Here is a 15,018-nt window from a genome sequence, read left to right as displayed (position 1 = left end):
ATTTTTAATCATCATTTTATAGGTTAGAAATCTAGGGTTCAGAGAGGTTATGAATTGTTTGGGGCTCATTCCACTAGGAAGTGTCACACTTGTGATTTGAACCCAGATATTCCTGATGCTATCAAACCTAGCTCTCCATCATGATACAGTACTAAGGCGGCAGCAATTTAGTACATCGGGAAAAGCCCTGTGGGTCCAAAGAGGGTCCGAATTGGGTAGTGTGAGTGGACAGAAGGGTATTGATGTGAGAAAAAAACAACTAGAATCTATTGGTTTTGACAACTGATTGGATACCTGGGATGAGGGAGAAAGGAGAAGCAAATATGGCGCCCAAGTTTTGAACCTGGGAAAAAGGTGATGCCTTTGACAGAAACAGGGATGTTTAAAGGGAGAAATGGTTTAGAGGGGGAGAAACAACTTCAGTTTTTGACATATTGAGCTTGGGATATCAAATAGACTTCCAGTAGAACTGTCCAGCAAACACTGGAGCTCAGGAGAAAGCTAAGGGCTAGGTACATAAACTTGGAAGTCATCTGCATAGAGGTAATAGTTGAATCCGTGAGAGTTGCTGAAATCCCAGAGAAAGAGAAGTCATGGAAAGGAAAGAGGGACTCCCCATTCCAAAACTGCCCTGTCTTGCCCCACGAGAAAACAAGCTCCCTAAACAAAGCACCATGCCATTGTTTCCACATGTATCGCCAGTGCTGGCACATAGTAAATGCTTTATTAACACATCCTTCCAATCCATCCTCCTCCTTTTATAAGATGAATAAGTCAAAATTCAGAGAGATTAAATGGCACTTGCCTGTTAGCTTGAAAGTCAAGAGTTTGTGTTTGAATCCATGTCCTCTGATGAGTAACCCAGTACCCTTTTATACCATACTCTGGATGCTCTTATCTTTTTTTTTTTTTTTTTTTGATAATTATTTCTTTTTTAAAATTATATCTTTTTATTTCCAAAACATGTGGATGGGTAATTTTTCAGCACTGACCCTTGAAAAACCTTCTGTTGCAAATTTTCCCCTCCTTCCTCTCCCCCAGATGGCAGGTAGTCCAATACATGTTAAATATGTTAAAGTATATGTTAAATACAATCTATGTATACATATTTATACAATTATCTTGCTGCACAAGAAAAATTGGATCTCAAAAGGAAAAAAAACTGAGAAGGAAAACAAAAATGCAAGCAAACAACAGAAAGAGTGAGAATGCTCTCTTGTGGTTCACACTCAGTTCCCACAGTCTCTCTCTGGGTGTAAATGGCTTTCTTCATTACTGGACAATGGAACTGGTTTGAATCAACTCATTGTTGAAGAGGATGCTCTTAATGTTTAGGAATTTCTGAATATTAAAATTTTCAAATTTCGGGGCAGTAGAGAGAGCACCAGCCCTGAAGTCAGGAGGACCTGAGAGACACTTAACACGTCCTACCTGTGTAATCTTGGACAAGTCACTTAACCCCAATTGCCTCAGCAAAAAAAAAAAAAAAGAAAGAAAGAAAGAAAAATTTCAGATTTCATAACTGACAACATAAATATGCAAAAATAATTGAATGAAAAAAATTGAATTAAAGTCAATAAGGACTTATTATATACCTACTATGTACTCAGTTTTGGAGATAAAAAAAATAGAAACTGAATAGCTCTCAAGGAGTCTATGGCATTATTTACACAGATTTAAGAGTTTATTAACCAAAACACTGATATGGATCTATGATGTCACCAGTGTGGCTTTATTCCCTTCCCATCCCTGACTGCCCCTCCTGGGCAAATGTTGCATGTGACCTCCTATAAGATTACCACAAGAGGGGCCACCCAGCATGCTGGGGATTGGCTCTAAATCTCCTATGACATACATCCCTCCATGAGAATGACAGTAGGACACTCAGGCTATCACTTTTGGAAAAGGTAGAAAGGACATCAAGGAATGAGAATTTATTAAGCACCTACTATATACCAGGCACTATTCCAAGCCCCTTATTTGATCCTCACAACAACCCTTTGAAGTAGGTGCTGTTATTTATCCCTATTTTATAGGTGAGGAAATAGAATTCAAGTAATTTATCCAGGGTCACATCGCTAGTAAGTTAGATTTGAATTTGGTCTTTGGGGCTTCAGACCCTGTGCTCTCTGAAGGGCACCTTCTAGCTGCCTAAGGGAACACAGAAGGCAAAAGCACTGGAGAAAACCAAATTGTACACAGAGGAGAGAGAGACACACTGAAAGGCGCCATATTTTGCTTTATTGACGGCAGCATTTGGCTTTGCAGAGCCCAGTGTTTTGTTTTAGCTCCAACAGGCAACAAACCCAATGCAGAACTTGGGTGCCATCTTTCAGTCCAAGATCTGGGTGCGAGTGAGTGTGGGTGGGATGAGTCAAAGGCTGAGGCACCCAGTCAGAGGAGGAGCAGTTCATTGCAAGCAAGGCTTACAAAGGGATGCTGGGAAAACGGCACCAAAGAGATGTCTAAGGGGACACGGCGATGGGCTGATGAGCAGAGAGAATGGGGATCCCCGGGCTGCTGCTTTTGTGATCTTGGAGTGGGAGCAGAGCTCAAGGATGGCTCCCATCTGTTGGCCTGGAAACAGACTCTCTAGATGCCATGGACCAGAGTGACCCAGGTTCTTCTCCTGGGTGGACAGGCTGCAGGATGTGAGAGAACTGTCCAGTCTCCTGATTTCATTGGTAAGAAGAGTTCCTCATAAGGAAATTCTCTCTACCAGTGGATCAGGGACCAAGTGGCTTGGAGTTAGGAAACCTGTTCTGAGTTCAAATTTGACCTCAGATATGTACCAGCTGTGTGATCCTGGACAAGTCACTTCATCCAGTTTGCCTCAGTTTCCTCATCTGTAAAATGAGCTGGAGAAGGAAATGGCAAATCACTCCATTGTCTTTGCCAAGAAAGCCCCAAATGAGGTCACGAAAAGTTAGATGGAACAGAAATGACCGAACAACAAAGAGCAAAAGTGTAGTGGGTAGAGCAATGGAGCTAGCATAAGGATGGCCCAAGTTCTAATCCGGCAGGAGACACTTAACCTAGGTGTGTGTCCCTGAGAGAGAGAGACACCTCTGTCTGGCTCAGTCTCCTCATCTGCAAAATGGGGATGATAATAGCACCCCCCTTTCAAGGCTGTTATAGGGATCAAATGAGATAAAATTAGGAAAACGCTTGACAGTATCTAACACATAGTAGTTGGGTTTTTTTTTGTTTGTTTTTTTTTTTTAATGCTTGTCCTCTTTCCCCACTTCTGATCTCAGGGACCCACCTGGGGCACTGAGATATTATGACTTGCCCAGGATCGTATAATCAATATGTGTCAAAGACAGCCCCAATACCTAGTTCTTCTTGATTTCAAGTCCTGCTCTAGCCATTAAGCCATACTACCCATATCACCCAGTTAAGAGCTCCATTTGGCTATTTTAAATAAAAATATTTTTATACACAGTCATTTTTAAACTTCATATACTTCAGTTATAGTTCTGATAAAGGGTTTACCAAGCCAAAGGATATGAACAGGTGGGAGCTCTAATTTTATATGGTTAGAAACTTCTCCAAAAAGTCCCACATCATTCATTCAGAGTTCCATCAGAAAATATGGTTCTTTCACCTTCCCACTTTCATTGAATCTTATTGTAGTTAGTATTTAACTATTGTTACTAATGTAGCGAGTGTGTGACTGCAATCTGAGCAGTGTTTTGAATACATTTTTCTGAGGCATTTGAACAAAATTTCAGGTAGTCATTGGTCATCTGGTTCTTTCTGTGACCTTGCATGAAAAACCAGCTCCAAAAGAAGAAGAACAAAAATCCTGCGCTTTGCCTCAGAATTTTAGTTCAATTACTGATTCTTCTATTTATAACATTAGACATCTTTGCTTTGTCTACATCTTTGACATTTATAGAGCTGTTGCAGGAATGTTTTCTACAACTTACATTGTTCTGTGCTGGCATAATCTCGTAGTTGTCCAAAAAGACTTTGTCAGTGGAATGCTGAATAGTTTATTCTGTTGAGCTCAGACTGATTTTCTTAGCAAACATACTTTCAAAGTAAAACTTCAAAAAAAAAAAAATTTACTTAAAGCTAATGTTTCTTTTTTGTTCTGGGCTTTAGAGAAAAGTACAAAATTCAGATTGATATCAAATCCAATTAAAAACCTATTTTTTCTTAATTACGCAATGTGGAATTATCACAATTCTCCTTTATCCCCATTGAGAATGAGAAGCAATGCATGATAATGGATAGAACGTGATAAGGGAAGAAGCTCTGGAATGAGGGGTGTGATGTGTACCTGTGTCCTTGGAGATGTCACCTAAGGAATCTTAGCTTAAGATTCTTTATCTACAAAACAGAGGATTTAGCCTAAATCAGAGGTTCTTCACCTAGGGTTCAGGAACTTGATGGTTATTTTTTTTTAATTATTACTTTGATAATCATATTTCAAATTCATCAGTTTTCTTTGTAATCTTACATATTTTGTTTTACGCATTTACCAACATCATTCTAAGAATGGATTTATAAGTTTCACCTGACTTCCAAAGGCCTCCAGGAAAGAGAAAAAATTAAGACTTCTTGGCCCACATGAATCTCTAAGGCCCCCTTTCTAGCTTCAAATCTTCTGAAAACCTTGAAAATGACTCTTTACATGTCCAAACTTCCCCATCTTCATTAGAGCAATGAGAACACCAATATCCCTCTTTACCTACCTCAGTGGATTGTCATCAGGATCTGGGGATACACCAATGTCTATGAATGGAAGTACGGTGTAGGTGCTAATGTTCTACTTTCTCCAGTTGTCTCCATTTCTTTGCAGCAAACTACTTAGGTAGATATTGATCATTTGTGTTATTTATTAATTCCTGTCCTCCATCTTCTTGAAAATGAATCTGTCCCCTATTTCCTTTGCATGAGAATTGGAACTTTGTCCCTACCTTCATTTCTTATTTCATGTCCTGAAGTAATGTCAAGTCTTAAAAGAAGAATAAAGTAAATATTGTTGCAGAAGTACTTACTCACATAAAGTGGCTTTTGTGTGGTTGTTCCCAATAACTTATCCACAGTTGATTTTATCTGTTTTCTTTATCATTTTGAATATTTTTTATTAAAGCTTTTTATTTTCAAAACATAGGCATGGATAATTTTTCAGCATTGACCCTTGCAAAACCTTGCATTCCAAATTTCCCTCCCCTTCCCCTGCTCTCTCCCCTAGATGTCAAGTAATCCACCATATGCTAAACATGTTAAAAAATATATATGTTAAATCCAATATATGTATACATATTTATACAGTTATTGTGCTGCACAAGAAAAGCCAGATTTAAAAAGGGGAAAAATGAGAAACAAAATGCAAGCAAATAACAGTAAAAAAGATGAAAATATTATAATTGATCCACATTCAGTTCCCATAGCTCTCTCTCTCTCTCTGGGTACAGATGGCTCTCTCCATTACAAGATCATTGGGACTGGCCTGGATCATCTCATTGTCCATCAGAATTGATTGGATTCATTTTTAATGACAGTCTGGCTATCAGTCTGGTAGACCCCCTAAAACTTCTAGCTCTAGTTGTTCTCAAGTATTGCCATCTGGAAATCACAAAGTGAGATCATCACAACCATCTACCATCCCAACTCAAAGTCACATCATTTTAGAGCAAGAAAGTCCAACCACATTTTATAGATAAAAAAATATCCTTGGGGAGATGAAATAATTTGTCCAGTGTCACGCAGCTGGGTAAGTGGGTGCAGCCCAAACTGGACCCCACATCTCCTCCCTTTTACTTTGTACTCCAGCTGTCACCTTCTGCTTCATGAGACACGTACAGGTTCCCTGATACCTTCCTCTCTCTTCTCTCTCCATTACGCTATTCTAGCCCCTCTAAATTTGTTCTCTGATGTTCCCAAAGCCATACTTTTTTTGTGAAGAAAGATTTTATAGGTAGAGTGTGGCAGGGGATATCATTATGACAAAAAAAAAAAACCACACTATTGGATTAAAATTAGGAGCAACAAGGAATTCATTATTGAAGCAGGGAAAAGTATTGTAAAGTTAAGAGTTGAAAATGTACATTGGAGGTAGACTCTAGGTTTCTAAGTACACAAATAAAAAAGGAGTTTTTGTTTTATTCAATAGACATTGAGGAACAATTAAAGACTGCTAATGAAGGAACTTGCCTCTCCTATGAATTTAATTATTTTTTAACTTGTATTACAATTGTATGTGGATGTGTGTATAGATATAGATATGACTGTTCCAAAGTGTTAGTGTAGCTTTAAGCTTTTAATATCAGAAAATGGCATTTACAGCAAGAGAATTGTATAAATATATTTACACATATTGGATTTAATATATTTTTAACATGTTTAACATATATTGAATTGCTTGCCATTTAGGGGAGGGAGAGGATGGGAGGAAAGAAGAGGAAATCTGAAGTGCAGGGCTGTGAAGGGATCAATGTTGTCAAATTGTCTGTGCATATGTTTTGAAAATAAAAAGTTTTATAAAAAAAATTTGCTGAAAATAAAAAAATTAATGATAAAAAAAAAGAAAATGATATTTGGACTTTTGGACAGCCTGAGTTAGATGATTGAGCTGGAAGTGACATCAGATGTCATTTAATTCTACCCCATTCATTTTACAGATGAAGAAACTGAGTCCCAGGAAAGTAACACTTCTTCAAGGTCTCTCAGGTGAATCGGTTGATTTTCACCCAGGGCTAGCTCACCCTCATTAATCCATGAGTGCATCTCTCTGTATTTAGTACAAACCCTTGGTTTCCCCTCGTGTGACGATGGCTGGGGAAAGGGCAAGAGATTCCCGTCCTTCACAGACAGGATTCATTCAGCTACCCCTCATTGCAAGGTTTCAGCTGGGCAGCAAATCAGTTTCTGGTAAAACGGACAGGAGTGAGTGGCAGAAAAGGAACAGGAGACCCAGATTCCCGAGCTGTCTCCATGCCATCGGGCTGCCAGTCAGTCACCATGTGTGTCGGTTTCTTCCTGTGTAAAATGAAGTGGACTAGCTAACTGATGGACTCCTTCCAGCTCTGTCGTCTCAGGGCTCTCTTTTTGTGACCCTTAAAAGCCCCAGTTCCGATGGAGTTGTCAGGATGGCTGGGAAGTTTTAGGGCATGGAGGTCAGAATTTGAGTGTTCTGCAAAGCTGGGAGACGGAAGCTCCTGCCTTCTCGCTGTGGTAAAAGCTTTTTTTGTGAACAGAAGCGAGGAGAAAGTAGTGAATCTGGCTGGTTGTTTGCACAGTTCCCTGAGCTGGCAGGGCCTTTGGAACACTATGAATTGCCCTGGGGAGTACTAGAAAATGGATGCGAGAGATGGCATGGCAGAGCTAAGGCATGCTCCTTGACTAATAGCACTTCTATGCCGCTGATTTACTGTGGACGTGGGTCCATTTGAACCTTGCTGCCAGGATTGAATTGAATTTGCATAAATATAAAATCGCTTCAGTGTTTTTCTTTCTGACTGGATGACTTGAACTCAAACACCGACCCTCACCTGGGCTTAAATTCCTCCCACTCGTTTTCTGTTGGTAAATTGGGGTGATTTTCTGAAGAATGTTTGAAATCTGCCCATTAATAGGGGTTCTGGTTCGGTCCCTTTTTGTACCCATATGTGCACAATGGCGGAGGAAGTCGCCAATTAATTACACAAATAACATCTTTTAGTTCTTAGAGAAAGGGGGCCAGGCAGGGAAGAGGAAGGAGACAATTATCTGGACTGATGTGACTGTTTTGTAGAGGTAAATGGATTGTAATTACACCAGCCTCGGCGCTTTATTACTCCATTTGATGTGCCTCACTAGAAAGATATGTTTTCGTTTGAAAGATGGATTGCCCTTGTAATGTGTACAGGAGTGAACCCTGCTGAAATTCATCTGCCTGCCAGCAATATTCACCATCACCATTTCTAAAGCACCCTACCCACATGGCAACATCCCAAGGGATGCTGTTTCCATAGTAATCTCAATGGAGGCTGTCAGCTGATGTCTGGTACTGCCTTGGCTTGTGTGTGTTTAAAAAGAGCATCCTGAGCATTGGGAGCTTTTGGTCCCCTTTTCCCCTATTACTCTTCTTTATTAGGAAGTAGATAATCCTTTAATGTCAGACCAATTAATACTCTGCAGGTCCTAGAAATGGTTTTAATCTTTTTTGTAGGTGTTGATATTTTGTCTGCTATAACAAAGGTACTTCCTTAGAAACACCAGACATTTGAAAAACTGTATTCTTAGGGAAGGTGCTATTTTTGCTTAGAGCAGAGCTAATAAAAATGAAACATGAGAAATTTATAAGGGTGCTGCAATTGGTAGGTTTTTAGAATCTTTTTCTCCAGATTTTTTTTTTCCTGTCTTTTTGCTAGTATGGGTGAGAAGAATTATAAAATTCCCCTCCTCCGCACTTAGGATTATTTTTAAGATGTCTTTTGTGATTTTAGTATTTAAGTGGGCTCTTTTCTCCAGAAGACCTTGTGACAAAAGCAGTATCTAAGCCATATTTTTGGCCTTATTTGTTGAGTCACAGGGGAAATCTTTCCGAATGGGCTAAGTGGTTTCTGTCAGAGGGAAAAATTGGGCTTGTACCTCGATGTGCCTGTATCTCGCTCTTTGCAAACAAATGGGGTTCTTTTGCAGTCAGATCATTTTTTAATTACAGCATAGCTAATTAAAGGATTCCTACAATGACTATAAAGCAAAAAACAAATCCTTTTGTAAGGATCCCTAAATTGTCTTCCTTATAAGTTTAAATTTCTATATATTGGATCTTTTGTTTAAAGCAAGACAAAGCCTTCCATTTAACTTGGAAGTTTGCCACATATTTTAGTTTTCTATGGGAAATTCTTTTTAATTATAATGATATTCCATGTGTAATTCCTGAAGAGGCTTATAAATTGTACTTATATTCAGAGCCTCTGTGTCCGGTTCAGTTATATTTCAAGAGCAGACATAAAAAAGAAATACTTGGCTCTAGGAAATATTAGCTATCTCTCATGGTTCAGCTAATCATCAGTTTTTAAATAAGGTTTTATGAATTCAGGGAACAATTTATTCATTTTTCTCCTACAATGGATGCACACTTAAAGCCAGATAGTACTAATCTGTGGAATCCTATTGTAAACCTAGATTGATACTTATGTATGCAAATTCATTTTAAAGGATGGTACAATTTGGCAGAGAAGAAGATCCATGTGTGCTTTTGAATTATTCTAACATCAGTGTTAGAAGCTTTGAAAGCAGCCTCACATTAGAATTTAATTACTATTAGTAAAATGTTCAAGATTTTAAAAGATACTTCGAGTTGGAAAGAAATTTAACCTAAACATTTTGCATGGTGAGCATAATCATGGGGTCAGAGGCTTAGAATTTTAAGGATCCTTAAAGAACCTCAAAGGCCAACCCTATATTTTTCCTCGCTATTCATGAGGAAATTGGGACCCAAATCTGCTATTTGCTAAAATAGCAAAATTGCTATTTTATGACATGTGTATGGCTTGTCTCATGGTAGATCATTGTGGGACTTGATTGGATCTTTGGTGGATTCTTCAGAGATATATTGTTCTGCTAATAACAGCTCTAGAGGATTGTGGCAAACTTTGGTCCGAACCTGGCCTGTAATAGATGCTTAATAAATGCTAGTTGACGGACTGACTTTAAAATAAATTATATTTGAATATTTATTTTGAATAATTCAAAATAAATTATGTTTGAAGAGCTATTACTGAATGCTTACTCTGTGATGTGCTATGCCATAGAAGGAATTGTGAGAAAATATTGTAGTAATAGTAATAATAATAATAATACTAATAATAAACAGTACTATCAATTGGTAATGATTTCTAATAGTAACAAATTCTAAATATTTATGTGCATTTTAAGATTTGCAAAGTGCTTTATTCATATTGAACCTTCCAACAAACTATAAGATGGGTAGGTACTTTTATTATCTCCATTTTTCAGACGATCCAAGCTCACACAGCCAGAAGTATCTGAGGAAGGATGCAAACTCAGATTGGAAAGATTCCAAGTCCAGTAAACTATGTACCACCTAACCTAACAAAACAGATGTGATTTACAAAGGAGTTGATAATAGAATGCAAAGATGGCCTACACATTATAACAACAACAAAAAGCTTAAGAGAAACGAGTATTTTACTGGTAGCACAAATCTCACAGAAGTTTCCAAGAGTAACTGAATTAATTAGAATAAGGTAAACTTGAGAAAGCATCATACAGGAGGCATACTTCATGTTTTGAAGTAGAAGAAGGGAATGGTTCGTCAGAGAAAAGAAAGAAGGGCATTTTAGAGGAAATAAATTCAGAAGTGCAAGTGGATGAGTCAAAAGCAACTTACTTGAAGCTTTGGGAGGATGTTTTATCCATCTTGAATTTATATCAACCTCTTTTGCTTTCATTTCTGAATATATCTGACCTTCCTTCCCTACCCAGTGAGCCATTCTTTATTAAAAAAAAAAAAAATTAAAAAGAGAAAGGTGAGATCAGCAAAAGTTTTCTAGCATCAACAATGTCTCATAATGCACAGACATTGTTCCTTCCTTTTGGAAAGAAAGGAGGGAGTTGCATTTTTTTCCCATTTCCTCTCCAAACTGATATTTGGCTTAGTGGTAAAAATTATAGTCTTGAATTTCAGGGATTGGTGGTGTTTTATTTATTTTCCTTTTACAATGTTGTAGTCATTGTGTATATTGTTTTCCTGGTTCAGATTAATCTGCTTTTTATCAGTTCATGTACATCTACTCATTCTTCTCTGAATTTTTCATATTCATCATTTCCTACAGTATAATAATATACAACATACAGTTTGTTTAATCGTTCCCCAGTCAATGAGCATCTACTTTGTTTCCAGTTCTTTGCTACCATAGAAATTGATACTGGTTATGTTTTAGTATATATGGCACCTTTATTTCTGCTTTTTAAATCTTTGGGTATATTCATAAGTTTACCTACTTTCAAAAGTAAAAATAAATAACTTGGTATTCTAACCAATTATTGCAATTTTATTACAATAATATTTCCCTTTTCTAGAATTTACTTATCCAGATATCTTATAATCTAGAATAACAATCTCCAAAATGGAGTGCGCAAGATTAATTCCTTGAAGGAGTGGGAAGAAAATATTCTAACTCCAATTTACATTTATTGTATCTTTTTTAAATTAAGTATTTATTATTATTTAATAAATTAAACCACTATGGTTCCCTCCTTAACTCTGTATCTCAGACAGTCACTGATGATATCCAGAAGAAAGAATGGGAGTACAATGTGTTGGGGATGACAATAATATCTGCAGTAGAATATAATTTATGTGTAGTTGGTTAAGTGAGTTAATGGATTACATTACATTATGTAGTTTAAAATAAATTAATTCTTTTTAAAAAGAGAGAAATAATTATCTTTTAAAGTTTCTTGCAAAGAAATCATGGATTGACTATAAGACTAATAATGTGAGCACAAGTGAACAATGAGAAAATGGCAGAGGGGACAATACCCATCTTCCTAAGAGTTCATCATCAGCCACATTATGAGGCAAAAACAATTTTAATTTAATCAGAGCTAGCAAGATCCCAGCCAAAAATATTTTAAATGATCAGGGTTATTCTAATGACTGCTTTATGTCAACTATTATAAATGATGAACCTTGCTCTAAATGTATGTTGTTCCTTGAGACAGTTGGCCATAAACAGTATAAAGTCATCATAATTATCAAGATATACAAAAGCTAAGCTTTTGTTGCCAAGAATTACCTAAGTATATCACCAATAAAAACTCCCCTATCTGCTCATTTAGCCTGAAAATAGAATTCTAGCCTGTTTTTAAAATCTTCCAAATGAAGAATTCCAATGGGATTTGAACTCTTGACAGAAAATAATAATAATAATGCTACATATTCCAAATAATCTCCAGGAACAATTGATTGACCTCAGGGAAGAATCATATTTACTGTTGAAATTCAACAAAAAAATTTTATGGCGCTGATGGGAGGGATTGAAAAATAAGTGTCATGATTTAGTTAGCACAGCCAATGATGTATTTCTTCCATTTAAATCTACATATCTTTGGATGGTGTCAGCTACATCAGCTATTAAACCAATATTGAAATAAACTAAAATTATAACCAGATGTTTCAAGCACTGTATATTAAAGTATTAAACAAAGATTTTCAAAAAGATGAAACTTAATTGATCATTACTTTCACTAAAATATTCTAATAATAATTTAACAAGTAATAATTCTATTTTTATCAGGAGCAAAAAGGATTCACTTTTAAATATTTTAAATGTTTATTTCATCTTTATCTCATTTTTATTTCTCTGTTGTACATACCTTAAAACATGTAATATATACAATTGTAAATGTATTGGAGTGTGGCTGAAAATTACTTTATTGATAAGGATGGATAATCCAAAATGTTTTGTAGGCCACTGATCTAGAATATAATTGAGAATTAAGAAGCAAACATAAAAGGCTTTTGAGCAGTCAAAAAAAAAGAAAAAAAAAAGATGCCATAAAGTCTGTACACATAAAAGACATTTAATATAAAGGCAGATCACCCTACATTACTCAATAGACCTTTAGGACCCTATTGTATTACAGCGCCATACAGTAATTTATCTTCATAAGGGTGATCCTTAGTTGTCAACAGAGAACCAAATTATGTCCAGTAAATTGTGTTTAAAAGAAGGCAGAGAATCATGTGATGAATTTTCGGAAGGCTTCCATCCAACATGGCTGAGATAAAGAATTTTGTTGATTAAGACGGTAATCCCCACATATGCAGCACCCATCTCTAGAATGAGTCTGTCTTCATGGATTCTACATAGCTAAGGTTTTATTTGCCCCAGGCAACCTACAAAATGTGGGAGCCTTCACCTTCTGAGTTTCTCAATGGAAAACAATGTGCTTCATTGTTGAACAGTAAAAAGTCTCTTCAATGAGAGCAGAGGGGCATAAATATTTTAGTTATACAAAGTAGTTGAATTTGAGATTCTGAATATTAAAGTCAGGCCAGTCACTCAAACTACATGGATACCTAAGGAAAATATGCTGAGAGAGCCCGAGTTCATTTCTTTGTCAAACAAATCTGTGTGTATGTGTGTGTGTGTGTCTACAACTGTCTGTGACATATGGCAGAGAGGTTATAAATCCAACACGTGTAAAGAAATGAGGACATCCTGCCCTTGAGAAATTTAGCCAGAATACACACACACATACACACAATAACCTATGAACGCATGAGCAACATAACAGAAGAGTAGGAAAAGTTAGTAATTTTTATCATGTTCTTGAGTGCCTAGTAATATAACTATTTATAAATTGCTGCCGCATTATTTTAGTGATTTACATGAATATAAGTGTTACCAATATAAATAACTTGCAATATAAATCTGTTTTGTTGAAATAAACCATTATATCATCTGGAAACTCATCTGGATCCAGGAATCCCTTCTTAGTGAATTCCACCTTTGTCTACTGTTGAGTCTCATCAGCACTTATAAATATGCAGTATATTAATTGTAATATTTCTCAGTGTGTACCAAGAAGTCATTGTATGTGTGTGCAAGAATATTTATATAGCTTTCCCTTTGATATCAGGGGTGGCGATGAGGCGTTCCCTCAAACTGGAAAATTCAAGTATTTTTTACCTTCCCTTTATACCAGAGAAGAAATCTAAGTGTTTTTTTTTTTCCCTTTGGGGGGAATTTTTGCAGAACTTTATTGTAAAATGTGGGTTAAGTATTTGGTCCATGGCTCTGTGATATCTGCTGATTCTCATGTGTTGTATGTGGCTTTCATAAATGCCTCCTCCCAAATTCCTTTTTAATTCCTTATGTCAACCCACCATATACAGAAACTACAATGGGGAAAGTCACCATGTAGAAGGGATAACTTAACTGTCTCCCTCTTTAAATTTTGAGCTGAATTATCCTTTTTACTTTCTCCATACCCATACATTTAGTAAAATGTCTGGCAAATGATAAGGGATTAGGAAAGTGCTCATGACTGAATGTTCAAGTAATTTGAAGGTTAAAAGTCCTGCTGGTCCCTGGATCACTCCAGTCAAAACCAAGTCCACCTGAGGCCACCCAGGGGCAATCTGGGATATTCTTATAAACATAGGATACTTCTCATTTAGGTGATACCGTTAGTCAATAAGTATTTATTAAAACACCAACAACTTGCCAGACACTAAGCACTAGAGATGCAAAGAGATAGAAAAGAAAGTAGGAAACTATCCTTACTCTCAAGGAAATTATATTCTATCCAGGAAAAAATGTAGTTCAGTAAACATTTATCAAGCGCCTACTGTGTACTAAGCACTGTGCTAATCATTACGGATGCAATTAATAAAGTCAAAGACAACCCCCGCCCTCAAGGATTTTGGTCTATTTTGGGGAGGAACAACATGGGGAACTCAGCCATAACTTGGAGCTGAAACCAGGCAGGGTAACAGATGCAGAATGGAGGGCGCCAGAAAATTCTCTTTCTGTCTTCTACAGAGGAAGGCATTGGGAAGGGTTTGGTACTCCACCCTCTAGCCCTCTAATCAACAATATGGACATATATAATTAAGTACAAAAAATACATATAAAAATAAATATATGGTAGTTAAATATAAAGTAACTTGGGAGAAGGGCACTAGCAGTTGAGGGAATCAGGAAATGCATTCAAAGTAAGAAAGGTTCTTCTTTAGCTATGTTCTGAAGGAAGTTAGAGATTCCATAAGATGATGTAAAGGAAGGAATGAACACAAAGTCTTACAAAAATGAATGTTGAAAGCTATCTTTATATATATATGGAAAAATAAGATAGTATTGAGGAAAAAATGGCCACCAAGTAAATAAAATTGAACAAGACAAAACCATAGCAAAATTCATCTACAGAAATGAAAAGTTGAAGACCCTCAAAGGAACTAAGTGATAAGAAAAAGGATCTATCAATCCCTTTCCTCAAACTGTGACATAATGCAAAAATCATCAAAAACTATTTGATGCTACT

General features: G+C 36.6%; 1 protein-coding gene across 3 annotated transcripts in view; it reads left to right on the top strand.

The window, feature by feature from the left end:
* The window catches only part of MYO1D (myosin ID), a 396,161-nt gene that overhangs the window by 254,963 nt on the left and 126,180 nt on the right, over positions 1-15,018 (top strand). The window lies entirely within an intron of this gene.

This window comes from Antechinus flavipes, chromosome 4, assembly GCF_016432865.1.
Source record: "Antechinus flavipes isolate AdamAnt ecotype Samford, QLD, Australia chromosome 4, AdamAnt_v2, whole genome shotgun sequence".
Taxonomy (NCBI): domain Eukaryota; kingdom Metazoa; phylum Chordata; class Mammalia; order Dasyuromorphia; family Dasyuridae; genus Antechinus; species Antechinus flavipes.
The sequence above is the reverse complement of the archived record's forward strand: the minus strand, read 5'-3'. Positions and strand labels throughout refer to the sequence as shown.